Source organism: Puntigrus tetrazona, chromosome 10, assembly GCF_018831695.1.
Source record: "Puntigrus tetrazona isolate hp1 chromosome 10, ASM1883169v1, whole genome shotgun sequence".
Taxonomy (NCBI): Eukaryota; Metazoa; Chordata; class Actinopteri; order Cypriniformes; family Cyprinidae; genus Puntigrus; species Puntigrus tetrazona.
The window spans coordinates 15039330-15055721 of record NC_056708.1 but is presented as its reverse complement, the minus strand read 5'-3'; the positions used below and the strand labels follow the sequence as shown (position 1 = coordinate 15055721).

Sequence of the window (16392 nt, the reverse complement as noted above, 5' to 3'; positions counted from 1 at the left end):
TTCAGCCTTTCAGTAGAGGAGTGGGAAAGTGTATGTGAGTCACAATGGAAAACTACACATTCCTTGTTTTGGAGAGAGTTTGCATGGAAGGGGATTGTTAGGTTCTTCTCCACACCTGCTCAGAGTAAGCAACAGATACATAAAACCAAATGTTGGCGACAGTGTGGGGCCGATAAGGCTAATCATTTTCACATCTTTTGGAGTTGTCTTTCTATAAATCAGTACTGGCATGAAATACATAAATGTTTAGAGGATATCTTTAACATTCAAATTCCCTTTTGTTTTGAAGTGATGTACCTGGGACTGATTTCTAGCGATTTTCCAAATAAATACCTGTTTAGAATCTTAACAATTGCAAGTAAGAAAGCAATTACAAGACAGTGGCTCCATCCAAGCGTGCCAACTCAGGAAAACTGGGTAGAAATAGTACATGAAATTTTCTCAATGGAGAAGTTAACCTATGCCCTAAGACTTAAGTCTCAGTTATTTGCAGTATTATGGAAAGAGTGGATTACGTATATATCCCCTATACGACCAGATTTTGTTTAAACAAATGAAACATAGACGGTGAGTCTATACCAAGTCTATTCTTTAAAGCAGACACCCCACAAGAATCGGGTCGAAAGTGTTTTGTGGCAGACTTGTTTCCGTGTTGTTTTTTGTGTATGTCATTTATTTTTATGTTCTGTATCTTTTCGCACATTACCATCTCTATAAAGGGATTGTATAGTACATTTCTTTGACAAGTGTTTAAAAATGTAGAGTCCTTTTTCTCCCCCTCTTTTATGTTTGTTTATTTGTTTTTATGGGACTCAATATTGCGATATACTTATTGATATTACGCCTTTGATTATGTAAATAAGAAACATTGACAATGTTTGTACTTCCCTGTTGTGAATGGAAATTTCAATAAAAATAAAATATAAAAAAAAAAGAAAATGTTGTGAGCGTCACTAGCGGGAGTGGTCCACGGCGGTGGGTGCAGTACTCCGGCTAGAGCGGTCCACTGTATTAGCAGCATGTGTGAACGACCGTCTCCGGCGGGAGCTGTCCACGGCGGTGGGTGCAATGCTCCTGCCTGTGTTAGCCACTGCGGTGGCGGGTTTGTATACCATCATCTACGGCGGGAGCGGTCCACGGCGGTGGGTGCAATGCTCCTGCCTGTGTTGGCCACTGCGGTGGCAGGTTTTGTATAATGTCATTTACAGTGGGAGCGGTCCACAGCGGTGGGTGCAATGCTCCTGCCTGTGTTGGCCACTGCGGTGGCGGGTTTGTATATTGTCGTGTACAGCGGAGCGGTCCACGCGGGTGGGTGCAATGCTCCTACCTGTGTTGGCCACCGCGGTGGCGGGTTTGTATATTGTCGTATACGGCGGGAGCGGTCCACGGCGGTGGGTGCAATGCTCCTGCCTGTGTTGGCCACAGTGGTGGCGGGTTTGTATGTTGTCATGTACAGCGGGAGCGGTCCACGGCGGTGGGTGCAATGCTCCTGCTTGCAGTCTGCTGCTGAAGGCAGTGGGTGCGTGTGAGCGTCTCTAGCGGGAGTGGTCCACGGTGGTGGGTGCAGTACTCCGGCTAGAGCAGTCCACTGTAATAACAGCATGTGTGAACGACCGTCGCTGGCGGGAGCTGTCCACGGCGGTGGGTGCAAAGCTCCGGCTTTTGCGGTCTGCTGCTAAAAGCAGTGGGTGCGAGTGTGCGTCTCTAGCGGGAGCGGTCCACGGCGGTGGGTGCAATGCTCCGGCTTAGAGCAGTCCACTGTAATAGCAGCATGTGTGAACGACCGTCGCTGGCGGGAGCTGTCCACGGCGGTGGGTGCAAAGCTCCGACTTTTGCGGTCTGCTGCTAGAAGCAGTGGGTGCGAGTGTGCGTCTCTGGCGGGAGTGGACCACGGCGGTGGGTGCAATGCTCCTGCCTGTGTTGGCCACTGCGGTGGCAAGTTTGTATACCGTCATCTACGGCGGGAGCGGTCCACGGCGGTGGGTGCAATGCTCCTGCCTGTGTTGGCCACTGCGGTGGCAAGTTTGTATACCGTCATCTACGGCGGGAGCGGTCCACGGCGGTGGGTGCAATGCTCCTGCCTGTGTTGGCCACTGCGGTGGCGGGTTTGTATACCATCATCTACGGCGGAGCGGTCCACAGCGGTGGGTGCAATGCTCCTGCCTGTGTTGGCCACCGCGGTGGCGGGTTTTGTATGCCGTCATCTACGGCGGGAGCGGTCCACGGCGGTGGGTGCAATGCTCCTGCCTGTGTTGGCCACTGCGGTGGCGGGTTTTGTATACCGTCATCTACAGCGGGAGCGGTCCACGGCGGTGGGTGCAATGCTCCTGCCTGTGTTGGCCACTGCGGTGGCGGGTTTGTATATTGACGTGTACAGCGGAGCGGTCCACGGCGGTGGGTGCAATGCTCCTGCCTGTGTTGGCCACTGCGGTGGCGGGTTTTGTATACCGTCATCTACAGCGGGAGCGGTCCACGGCGGTGGGTGCAATGCTCCTGCCTGTGTTGGCCACTGCGGTGGCGGGTTTGTATATTGACGTGTACAGCGGGAGCGGTCCACGGCGGTGGGTGCAATGCTCCTGCCTGTGTTGGCCACTGTGGTGGCAGGTTTGTGTGCTATTGTGTACGGCGGGAGCGGTCCACGGCGGTGGGTGCAATGCTCCTGCCTGTGTTGGCCACTGCGGTGGCAGGTTTGTATACCATGATCTACAGCGGAGCGGTCCACGACGGTGGGTGCAATGCTCCAGCCTGTGTTGGCCACTGCGGTGGCAGGTTTTGTATACTGTCGTGAACAGCGGGAGCGGTCCATGGCGGTGGGTGCAGTACTCTAGCTAGAGTGGTCCGCTGTTAAGGCAGTGGGAGTGTATTAGCATCTACGGCGGGAGCGGTCCACGGCGGTGGGTGCAGTGCTCCTGCTTGTGTTGGCCACTGCGGTGGCAGGTTTGTATAGGGTCATCTACGCGGGAGTGGTCCATGGCGGTGGGTGCGATGCTCCTGCTTGAGCTGGCCACTGCAGTGGCGAATTTTGTATATGGTCGCTTTGCTGCGGAGCGGTCCACGGCGGTGGATGCGATGCTCCTGCTTGGCATTGCCACTCCTGTGGCAGATTTTGTATACGAACGTCTATAGCGGGAGCTGACCAGGGCGGTGGGTGCAATGTTCCTGCTTGGTATGTCCACTGTGGTGGCAGATTTTGAATATGGCTGTTTATAGCGGAGCCGCCCAGGGCGGTGGGTGCGATGTTCCTGCTTGGTGTGGCCGCTGCGGTGGCGGATTTTGTATTTGGTCGTATACAGCGAGAGCTGGCCGTTGTAGAAGGAGTGATGCCGTGCCTTGGGTGATTTCTGGGGTGGTAGGTTTGGAGTTCTGTTGGGACTGGTTAGGGTCTGGAGGGCTTTTTTGATGAGTGATTGGTCTGAACGAATGTAGCTTTTGTATGCGTTAGAAGACCAGCAGCCGAGGGTTTGGATTTGCTGTTGGGAGAGACCTTTCTCTGCTGCAGTGGTGGCTGCCCCTATTCTGAAGGAATGTGTGGAGAAATTTTTGATGGGATTCGGAGTAAGATAGGACTGATTTGAGGTGCTTTTGGAACCAGAATCGAGATACGGGGTGGTTGGAATCATCTGTGAACAGAGAGTCGAGTGGAGTTTTAGTTTGGGATTTCCTGTATTGGAGGAAAGCTAGAAGTGTTTGAAGGGGAAAAGTAGGAGTTTGGAGGTTAAAAATATATATGAAATGCCCATTTTTGGTCTGGTCCGTTTTACTTTGATGAAAAAGGATACGGTTTCGTGGTCTACGATAGATAGGTCGGAAATAGTGGGGTGAATATTTGGGTCGAATCTGGAGTTGACTGTAAATTCTGAACATCTGAGGAAACCGAAAAAGGCCAGAATAAACATTGCATCGAGAGTGCGAGCAGTATGGATAGAAGAGTAGCCTCTGGAGGGGGTGGATATGCATTTTGAGAGAATTTCGAGGGTGATGGGCATCCTTGAGTCGGATCGGGAGGGATGCCTTCTTTGGATGCCCTTGATTAAAAGTGAAGTCTGAGCATTGGTTATTTGAGGTGAGGCGATGCCGTGGATGAGTTTATGGAAAAATTGGATCCCAATCAAGTAGCCCTTAATAGAACTGACTTGCAGGTTTTTTGAGGTGTTAAGAAAGGAGATGAAAGATAGCATGATGGATAGCAGGGAAAAATCAGGGAATTGGAGGTTATACCTTGCCTGGAAAGATTTAAAGCATTTCCAAGCGGTCAGGTAAGATTGCAGGGTTCTGTGAGAAACTGCTTGTAGGATTGAGTCGAGGGAGGCTTCGAGGAGGGACCTTAAAGGATGGTTCGCTGGAATATTAGTTGTGAAAAGAGAAGCACCTGGGTTGCATAGGGTTCCGCTTCTGGTGCCAGCATCCTGGATTTCTGCAAGGATCTGTGCTTTGATGGAATTGGGGACGGGGTGGGGTCAAAAGGCGGCATTTGAGGGCATAGGAAGAGGATTAGCAGTGGATACTGAGGAAGGGTGGTGGGCGAGGGGAGAGATGGCGGGGGTAACTCATGGGAGCTACTTGTGGGGGTGGGTTGGAGCTCACGGCGGCTATGGCAGGGGGATCTAGGGGAAAAGAGTGGAAAAGATAGGGAGGTAAAGAAGAATAGGTGTGTAAAGATGATGGGGGTCTTGAACCTGGGTTCAGACTGGTAGCAGAAAAATAGGGAGGGGAGGAGGAATAGGAGGTGGTACGGCTGGGATCGTCGGTGGAGGCATCTGTGTGCCTGTGCTGGCACCTATGGCTGGCTGGGCTGTGGGAACAGAAATGGACGAGTTAGGTCCTGGAGGAATAGGAGAAACTTGAGGCTGGTAAATAACGGACAGTGGATTGGGGGCTGGTTGCCAGGCATGGTCGGGAGAGACTTGGGCAGAGTACTGTTGGTGTGGGTTCAACTGATCCAATGAACAGAGTGGGTACAGGCTAGGCTGATGGCTTGTGGGGCTGGAGCCGTGGTGCCTGCTGCGTGGGGTTGTTTGCTGGAAACTGGAGGAAGAGCTGCTGGTGTTTGGGTCCTGGGCTTTGCTAGCAGTAGCTGGGAGCCTTCTGCCGCCTCCTGGTGGGCGGAGGCTTAATACGGGTGCAGATGCTGACTTCTCGGTCTTCCCTGGGAGAATTACGGCTTCTTCTAGTTGTTTCCTTTCTTTTGGCTGGAGGAGAAATGTTTGGCGAAGCTGCGCCTGTTTGATAAGTCGAGTACAGCGAGAGAAGCTCGGCTTTGTTAGCGCGGCGGGAGAACGGAATGTTCGCGTTTGCGAGTGCTTGACGCAAAGCCGGAATTGTCCATTTTGTTGCGGATGGAGCGGAAGAAAAGGCTGCACGGTAGGGAGAAGCTGGGGAAGCTTGAGGACGTCTGGCAGGTGGAGGTGAACGTGATCTTAATCGAGTTGGCGAAAGGATAGTCACTCGCGTTAGTTTTCTGCCTCTGGGCGAAGCCGCGCGCTCGTTTGAAGTTCCGGGCGGGGCGTTAGCGTGCTTGCTCAGCGGAGTCGTGGAGGGCTCGGTGTCCTCGATTTCGTAGGTTTCTGGCGATTGGTCTTGTTCGGACATGCTGGATACCATGCTCGGAAACGAGATATCGAGGTAAGAAGCTTGTGCGAATTTATAGTAGGCTTCTCTTGCTCTGGTTGGATAATTGCGTGATTAGGAAACGAGAAGCCAGCCGCGTTAATTATCAGTGCGTGCTCCTCCCGAAATTTGTTTATAGCTAAACATCATTTCAAACGCCATACATTTTACAACTCCATCGTTATAAACAACATTACATGTTACATCATTGCTTTCTCTTATTAGTACTGCAACTCCTCTTCCAGTTCTATCATCACCATTATTATACAAAATCTTCCCATTCCATATTTTCCTTACTTCACTTATATGTACTTCTTTCCAGGTTAGTTTCTTGCAACATAATCACATCCTCATTTTTACACATCTCCTTGACATTTTCAAATTTTCTTATCCACTAACCCTCTAGCATTAAAAGCAACCATTCTTAAAACCATAACCCAAAAGACAGTTCTTAAAATGATATTCATGACAACCATTTTTTCATTCCATCTCCTTTAAGTCCTTTACCGCCTCATTTTTATACACATTTTGTTTTTTAACCAGTCTTTTTTTAGCTACTTCAATGTTTGGCATTACCTTTATTGATCTTCTCCTTTTACTTGATTTCGCTGGATTTTCCTCTTCTATTTTCTTTATCCATTTCCATATTCTGTTCGTTGTCCTTTTGTTCTGCTCTGTCCGGTACACTTTCTTGGCCTACAGTCCTGTCCATCTTTATCTCTTTCTCTTCCTTTTGACGTGTTTGTTCCAATTCTTTTTTTCCTTTGTCCATTCCTTCTTTAATGTCATTATTTTTTGTAGTTTGGCTCACCTCCATTTCTCCAATTTCTCACTCTTGATCCATTTCTGTATCTCCTTCATTCACCAGCCCGCTCACCTGCTCCTCTTCATCCTCTTCACTCTCGATCCAGCAATTACATTTGTCTAAAACCTCTCGGCAATCCGGGCACTTAACAGCATTGCAGTCCCTTGCGAAGTGGCCTCTCCCATCACATTTGTAGCACCTGAACTCTGGACAGTCCTTTACCATGTGATCCGGGCTCATGCACAGCCGACAAGTTTTCACCTGGTGACTATGCATCACCCGGAAATATTGTGGCCCTTCGGCTGTCTCCATTTTTGTGCTATATGGCAATGAGACCACCTCTCTTGGGAACCTCACCTTTGCAAAGCGAGTGCCATCCTCTATGTTAGTGCCCGGATACACCCTCCTTTTGATTAATGATAAGGGAGTTACTCCCCATTGTTCTAATTTATTTAAAATCTCCTCATCATCTATGTAAGCAGGCAGGTGCATGAAGGAAACAACATAATCTCTGTTTTGCAGCCTCTTTACCTCACAGTTCACCCCTTTTGATTAAAAGTCCGTCAGTAAACTCCTCACATATTTCCTCCTTTTCCATTGTCAGTTTTTTTCCTTGTCTTGGTCTTACCGCCAGTATTTTCCCGTTTCCACATTTGTCCGTCACTGCTTTTATAACATCCACTGCCATTACATCATTCACATTTTCCACATTCACGATAACCGTAGCCTCCTTTAAATATTTCCATGCAGTAAACCTTTGCTTCGTGTTTTGATCCGCTTTATTTTCAAATCGTAGTCGTTTATCCAGTCCAGTGTCGTTTGCCGTTCGTGTCTCTCCAGCCGGTCCAGGGTCATTGTCCATTAATCCGTCCATACTTGTGAAAAACAAAAAAAAAAACTAAAACCACCCTCCAGACAACAAAAAAGGCTACTGTTAGGTGGTTTAAACACTCACAAAAAACACACAAAAAACTAACTTAAAGTCCGAAAAAGCTTACAAACAAACACAAACAATAAACACAAAATGGAGGAGAGCCTTCCTCTCCCAACTACTGCCACGTCACTTCCTGTGTGCACTCTAGCGCCCTCAGGGTGGTATGGCCGTAAGCGAGAGCTGCTGCAAAATGCCTCCTATTTTAAGGTGAGGCACACTAAGTGCCATCATACTAGATAAGTAATGAAATAAAAATAAATAAAATAAGGTACATTAGAGAAAAGAGCATTAGTTAATTAGTTCAAAACACGCAAACACTGTTTAAAGATCAGCTACTTTAAAGGCAATTGAAATAAAAAAGCAGTAAGGAAAAGCAAAGAGCTGGTCAAACTTTGGCCACACTAAGGGCCAGTGTATTAGATAAGTAGTGAAGAAAACCAAAAAAATTACAGCACCTGGTATTCCTAGGTAGTCTCCCATCCAAGTACTAATCAGGCCCAACTCTGCTTAGCTTCTGAGATCAGACAAGATCAGAAGTAAACAGGGTGGTATGGCCATAAGTGAGAACTGCTGCAAAATGCCCCCTATTTTAAGGTGAGGCACACCAAAGCCCATCATACTAGATAAGTAATGAGGGAAACAAAAAATAGATACTTCAAAATAAGGTACATTAAAGATATGAGCATTAGGTAAGTAGTTAAAAACACCCAAACGCTGTTTAAAGATCAGCTACTTTAAAGGCAATTGAATTAAATGAGCATTAAGAGAAAGCAAAGAGCTGTTCAAGCTTTGGAGCCAGTGTAAAAAAACTTACAGCACCTGGTATTCCTAGACAGTCTCCCATCCAAGATAGTTCCAAGTACTTCTCTAATACACTGGCTCCAAAGCTTGAACAGCTCTTTGCTTTCCCTTAATGCTTATTTAATTAACCAGGCCAAACTCTGCTTAGCTTATGAGATCAGACAAGATCAGGCGTGAACAAGGTGGTATGGCCGTAAGCGAGAGCTGCTGCAAAAAGCCCCCTATTTTATGGTGAGGCACACTAAGTGCCATCATACTAGATAAGTAATGAAATAAATACAAAAAAACCCACTTCAAAATAAGGTACATTAAAGATAAGAGCATTAGTTAATTAGTTCAAAACAGGCAAACGCTGTTCAAAGATCAGCTATTTTAAAGGCAATTGAATTAAATATGTATTAAGGGAAAGTAAAGAGCGGTTCAAGCTTTGACCACACTAAGGGCCAGTGTATTAGATTAGTAGTGAAGAAAACCAAAAAACTCACAGCACCTGGTATTCTTAGGCAGTCTCCCATCCAAGTACAAACCAGGCCCAACTATGCTTAGCTTCAGAGATCAGACTAGATTTTTTTTTTTTAATTATCAAAAGTATCAAATCAATACAACTCATTAACACAGTATGACATAGCCATCCATACAATACATAAACGCAAAATCCATCATTCAAATTGTCACATCACCAAACATTTACACACATATATTCATCTTATGTTATTTAACATTACAAATATAATTCTTCATCTTTAGAAATTTAAACTCAATCCTCCTTTGTCATCCACAGATATGTCTACATCAATTAATAAATCAAATCAATTTTTAAAAACATCTTTGCTCAGATATTTCCACATTAGATAAATACTCTTTTCCGTAACAGTCCTGAACATCACAGCTACGTCCACTTTTTTCCCTTCATAATATGCCAAATTCCTCCTCGCCCATATTGCATACCTTGCATGACTTAAAATAAAGTTACACAAATTAACCTTCTTATCCTTATAATTCATACATTCACTAAATAAAAACAAATTTTGCCATTCATTTCCTGTTACATCTTTTCCCCATTCCTCCTTTTTTCAATTTGTTTTTCATGAAACACATCAAGCTCTTTGCATTCAAAAAAAGACATGCATCAAAGTTTCCGGGTCAATCTTACGTACATCACATTCTCTGTTCACATTCTTATTAATTTGATGAATTACCACCTTTGTATATATTCTATTATGTCTTAATTTGAAGTCAAAATTTTCACAGTCCAGTCCATTATATTTCACACTTAAATTCTTCCATATTGTTTTAACGTTAAATTCTGGGAACAGTTTTGGCCAAACAGCTTCTGATGCAGGCAATTTAATTTCCCTTTTCAGGAATATTTTATATATCAGCTTAGTATTTATATCAGCCAAAGGATTCTTTTTACCAAACATTTCTGGCATTCCCCAATTTCCCGGCGTAACAGTTTCCTTCTCAATCCTTTTTCACCCAGCTCCTGGGCACACGTATTTTAATGTTTTCACAAACAGAGTCCACTTTTGATTTTTCAATTTCCTCATCCCACTCTACCACATAATCATAAATGGCTCTATTTGGTAAAAAACCTTTTACATATTCATAAGCCATATCCTTTACCTGTCTTACTCCTGCTTTCATGTACAGTCTATTATAAAACATTTTCCCTTTCATCCGTATCTTTGGGTTCAAGAATATTGGCTGCTTGTGTATTTGATTTATATTTTCACACTCATACTCCACAGTCACTAAAAACTCAGCCCATGCACTCAATACTTCTTTATAAAACAAGGGCATATCTTCAATCATTGGCTTCTTTAAGGTCATGAATATCCCTTCTTCTCCACAACCACTACTTTTGTCCAGAAAATCTCTCATAAAACCCTTCCATCCATATTCCACTTTATCATAGAAGTACTTCTTTATTGTTTTCACTCTTACTGCTTTGCTTTTTACATCTAAATCAATCAGCCTCAACCCACCCTCCTTGTAATCTGCTATTAATGTTTTTGTTGATATTTTCACTCCTTTCCCCCTCCACAAAAATGTTCACAACCTCCCTCATTTCATTCAACACCTAATCCGGTAAATCAATTCCTCCCATCACATAATTACATTTAACAAGCAATAGCGAATTAACTACAACTACCTTTCCTCTTAATCTTAAATCTCTTAATCTCCAAAACTGTAAAACCTGTTTTATTTTATTTAAAATCCCAGTCCATGTAGCATCTCTCGCCTCTCAACATTTACTCCTATATTCACACCTAAAATCTTTATATATACTTTCGCTACTTTAAAAGGAATATCTTGTCCTTCTATATCTATTCCACCTACACTCATTATTTCTGATTTATCAACATTTATTTTAGCACCTAATGCTTTACCGTATGTTTCCATATGTTTCATTACCCTATTTATACTCTCTATAATGTTGTCATCTGCATACTGATGAATTATGCTCATTCCCCCATATGGAATTTGGATTCCTTTTATTTCCTTATCTTTTTTAACTAATGTTGCCAAAGGATCAGCCGTTATTGAATACAGCAATGCCGACAACGGACATCCCTGCCTAACTGACCTCTCTATAGGGAATGAATCTGTTAAAACACCATTAATCTTAACACAACTTTTTGAATTACTATACAATAACTTTATCCATCTTAAAATCCTCTCCTCGAAACCAAATTTTCTCATTACTTGCTCTATAAAACTGTGCTCTAACCTATCAAATGCATTATTTAAATCCATACATAAAATCAAACCCCCCTCCCCATCCTTTTGCCATTTTGTCCACAACATCTCTTATTGTGCACACTGTATCTGAAATATCCCTGCCTGGTATGCTATATGCTTGACTTGGTGATATTATGCTCCCCACTATTTGCCAATACTTTTATCAATATCTTATAATCTGTATTTAAAAGGCTCAAAGGCCTGTAATTTTCCAATTTAAGCCGACTACCTTTATTTTTTATACAAAATAGTGATTACCCCTAAACACAATGATTCTGGCACTTCCGCTCTCTCTTCCATAGTTTTATATAGCTTCCATAAAATGGGCGCTAAAACCTCGATGAACGTCTTATAAAACTTGTGTGTTAACCCATCCGATCCTGGGCTTTTATTTGGTTTTGTTTGTTTTATTGCTTCATTTCTTCTATGCTTATTTCTCTATCACACATATTTTTATCGCCCTCTTTTAACTTAGCACTCAACGTGTCTAAAACTTCATCTACGCACTCTTGTTTTATACCTTCTTTCTTAAACAATCCCGCATAAAATGCCTCCACCACTCCTATTATTTCCACATAATCAGTTACCTTTACACCTTTTCCATCCTCCAGTTCCATAATATGATTTCTCTTCTGCTTTCTTTTTTCTAAATTCAGAAAGAACTTTGTACTCCTCTCTCCCTTAACCGCATACTGTGCTCTACTCCTTACTTTTGCACCCTCACTTTTTTCTATTTCATACTCATCCATTTCTGTTTTTATCTGACAATAACATTCTTTGCCGTACTCAGGATTACTTTCTATTTTTTTTTGCTTCTTTCTCCAATGCCTTTTTCAGTGCTTCTATTCTACTTTTCCTCATAAAGTCCCTTTGCTTTGAATACCTAATGCTTCTTCTTTTAATTTTTTCTTTCATTACTTCCCACCACTCACACACATTTTCATCAAACAAAGGGTTTCTGATATTTTCCTTATACTGTAAGCCTCTTCAGTTAATATAGATGAATTCAAACACCACACTCCCCCTCCTCTTTCTCCCAGATTTATACCTATCTTTACTTTTATAGCTGCATGATCACTTATTCCTAAAAAACTGTATTTCACATTTTTAACAATTTAATATTTCTCTTTTAACTAAACACAAATCTATCCTGCTTTGTTTTAAGCTTCCCATTACCATTTGCCTTCTAGAAAACTCTCTCTCAAATGGGTTTTCTTCTCTCCAAACATCTACCATTTCATCACTTTGCATCCACTCATTTAGATATTTCCTAGACGCATCCGATTTGAAATTAGCAGTGCTTAAAGCATCTAATCTTGTGCACCACACATTGAAATCTCCAACCACTATACATTTACCTTTACATAATGGCTTCATTTCTTTAAAAAGTTCCTTTAAGCTTCTACATTTGGTGCATATATATTTATCAATCTAAACAATTCATTACAAAACACAAATTCTATAACTAACAATCTCCCCTTATCATCTTTATATATTTGCTTTACACATTTCAGTTTTTCTCTTTTTATCAAAATTGCAACACCACATGCTTTTTGAGTCCCATGATTAACTAAAATATCATCTTCCCATATTTTTTAAATATTTTCCATAATATCCTCTGTCCAATGTGTCTCTTGTAAACAAATTATATCTGCTTTCAACATACCAATCACCTTCTCAACCTTTTTTGATTCTCTTAGTCCATTACTATTTAAGCATGCAATGTTCATTATGCCGCACATAGTGAATATTGCAGTTAAAAGGGTTCTATAACACATTTAAATATACTCAAAATCTTACTTTTTTCCCCCTATACTCCATCTCTTTCTTCTTTCTTTTCCTCTGCATGATCTTCTCCTCACATGTGTCCATTTCCTCTCCTCCATTTGATTCTGGAGTCTCTTGCACCACATTCTCTCCCCCTTCTCCACTGACCTTCCCCCTCACCTGAAACGCCATGCCTTGACTTTTGGCATTACTACCTTCTTGGCTCGCAGTACCACTTTTTGCTGTCTCCCTCTCTTCTTCAGTCCTCGGTCCTTTCTCTTCTCTCTCCTCTCTCTGACCCGAGATCACGTCCTTTGGACAGGTCTCCTCCCCAGAGCCTCTCTGTTCTGCTGTCTTCTTTTCTGCTCCCGTTGTCCCTTCTCACCTCCTCCACAGCCACAGAATCTTCCCCCTCCTCATTCTCCTCTTCCTCTTCCACCTCATACCAATTCGTCCACTTCCCATCACTTCCCTCTTCTTCAATCTCCACCACAGTTTCGCACACACACAAAATCCAGTTCCCATCTTGCAGATCCCTTCATTAAATTCCCGTGCATAATGTCCTTGTTTGGCACACCTGAAACACTTGAAGCTCGGACAGTCTCTCACAACATGCCCAGGCTGAATGCACAAATGACACACTTTCACCTGTCTGTCATGTATTACTCGAAAATGCTCAGCACCTCCCACTGTGTCAAACTTTGTAGAATGTGGCAACGATTTGACGGTGTCTGTGAACTTAACTTTCACAAATCTTGTTCCATCCGCAATATCAGTTCCTGGCCACATTCTCCTTTTGATTCTTGAAACCGCCATCACTCCCCATTCTGTCAGCTTTTTCAATATTTCATCGTCCTGGATATATGTGGGCAGACCCAGGAACGAAACCACCAACTCAGTGCTGCTTATTTCTCTCGCCATGATTCTGTTCTTTTTTATATTTAGTCCATCCAGTAATTTCTCCTTTCCTTTCTCCTCCTGCATAGTCAGCTCATATTCTCTTGGCGTTTTATATCTGCATCCAATAACCACTCCACATTCTTCTTTTACTTTCTTCAACAATTCCATCATAGTAATTCTGTCATATCCATCTATAACCACGAGTACAGTTAGATGCTTGTCATAATTTCTCTTACTTTGTTCGCCATCGCTGACTGGCTCCTTCAAATTCCTCTTGTCCAATCTGTTTTCCTTCTCCATGTTCTCTTTCTGCATTTTCCACCTTCTCAGAAACAGAAATATTTATCCCCAAACAGCAAGAGCTGCCTGGGGATTAAAACAACCGTTCAAAGAAAAATCCCTCCTTGTTTGACGTAGTTTTCCAACAATAAAGAGTTCCAAGCTCTTCCAAACAATCAATCTCCACCTGTTCTCGCCACTGACTCATTCACTTCCTGAATTCCACAAGAGGGCGCTCAGGGTGGTATGGCCGTAAGCAAGAACTGCTGCAAAAAGGCCCCTATTTTAAGGTGAGGCACACTAAGTGCCATCCTACTAGATAAGTAATGAAAGAAATACAAAAAAAACAGTTCAAAATAAGGTACATTAAAGATACGAGCATTAGTTAATTAGACCAAACAGGCAAACACTGTTTAAAGATCAGCTATTTTAAAGGCAATTGAATTAAATAAGCAGTAAGGGAAAACAAAAAGCTGGTCAAACTTTGGCCACACTAAGGGCCAGTGTATTAGATAAGTAGTGAAGAAAACCAAAAAACTTACAGCACCTGGAATTCCTAGGCAGTCTCGCATCCAAGTACTAACCAGGCCCAACTCTGCTTAGCTTCTGAGATTAGACTAGATCAGTCATGATTTTTTTTATTTTTTTTTAATTAAAATATTTTTCAATCAAATACAATAAAAACTTACTTTCTCTTGTACAATATCCACATCACATATCTCATAATTTCATACATCATTTAAAAAAATTATTCGCTCTCCGGTAGCTCCCACATAAAATCTTTTAAAACACGATAGACATTTGGTCTAAAAACAACATAAAATACATCCAGGATTTTTTCACTTTTAAAATACACATACAATTTTTTTCATATATACTTCAGTTTTCCATTTAAAGACAATCCAAACATCCAAAACAATTTGTTCCTTTTTTTTGCCACAATTCTCCTCTTCCATATCGCACTTTTCATTAACATCACAAACAGATTAATAAAGGCTTTGTTTTGACACTTCTTTTCCCATCCAAACATCATCACTCTGTTCCATTCTATTACATTTTCATCCCATTCTTCAGTCAAGTCTTTGATTAAACATTTACATTTCCTTAAAAATGCCTCCAGTTCCTTACAATATAAAAACAGATGTAAAATCCCCTCTTCTTTTTCTTTGCACACGTTGCACATTGCATGTTGTTCCATCCCTATTTTTTGTAAAATAACTTCAGTAAAAACAACTTTGTGTCTTATAAAATACTCCAAACATTCCAACTTTGTTTCGATACACTTCCCCCTCATGTTTCTCCATATACAGTCTTCTTTTAGATTGTTGAATTTTTCCACCCAGTACTTATTTACAGTCGGCTCTTTAAAAACACCATCTCCATCAGTACATCCCTTAAAATCATACAATTTTTCCCCCAGTTTCACATTAAAATGTTTCTCTGTTTGCTCTTCTTCCATACTCTCTATTCTTTTAATCCACTCTTTAGGTATTGCTTTTTTTAAGGATTTCATATTTGTTTGTTATTTCTTGTTTGCTATATTCTTCTTTTGCTTCATCCATTGCATCCACAATATATTGTATTGGTAAAAACCCCTCTTTAAATTCATACAAGACATCTCTCACTCTTGTTATCCCCACTTCCATCCATTTCTTAAAATAGTTCTTTGTCTTGTTTTAAAATGTTGTTAAGAACAGAGGTTGATTTAAAATGTTTTCTCTTCTTTGAGGATTGTATACAATTTTACTTAAAAATTTTCCCCAGGCACTAAATATTTCTCTGTAATACTCAGGTAATCCTTCTGTCATCCAAATTTTTGTTTTCATCCATAAAATACCATCCCCCATGTTAAAATTCCCACATTTGTTTAAAAAGTATTTCATAGTTTTTTTCCACTCAAATTTGCTCTCTTCTTGTAGGTATTTCTTTACTATTTTAACTCTCAGAAAGTATAGTTTCCCTACCTGATTATTTGTATTGCCATCGTCACAGTCAACTTCTCGTGTTCGATTAAATTTGAACTGGTTGGCTCACTGACAGGTCTAATAAGAGATTTAGATTTGCTGTCTGTACGCTGGTTGATCTGTATTCATAATGGGACAGAGCTATCCAAAACCTGAACCTGTGGAGACACCCAAAGATTGGATGGAAAGATGTGGTTGGGGCTATTACACAGTGCCATTCCTAGATAATTTGTATGGATGGACTCTGGATAGCCAGTGGCGAACGTACCCAAAAGAAGGGACATTCGACCCAAGTTATTTGAAATCTGCCAATGACATGATTTATGGTGGACAGGGAGATCCATTGTGGGATTATAATTATATGAAAGGGGGATATGACACATGGTATAAAATGAGTTTTGTTTGGAATGACAAAAAGAATATTTATGTGCCGAAAGCTGTTCTAAAAACAGTTCCAAAACTGTCAAAAGATAAAGGTACCTGCTCTACTCATTTTCCGCCTCCTCCTCCTCCTTTACCCAAGAAGGGGAGCCACCCGCCGCCGTATTTTAACCCTTCGACTTCAGCCCCTGCTTGTGTTCCTCCTCCGC

The 16392-nt window shown here is 42.1% G+C and overlaps 1 pseudogene; it reads right to left on the bottom strand.

Annotated features, from left to right (window-relative positions):
- Positions 1–7789: 7789 nt before the first annotated feature.
- LOC122353309 lies at positions 7790–7908 on the bottom strand (annotated as a pseudogene).
- Between the last annotated feature and the right edge of the window lie 8484 nt (positions 7909–16392).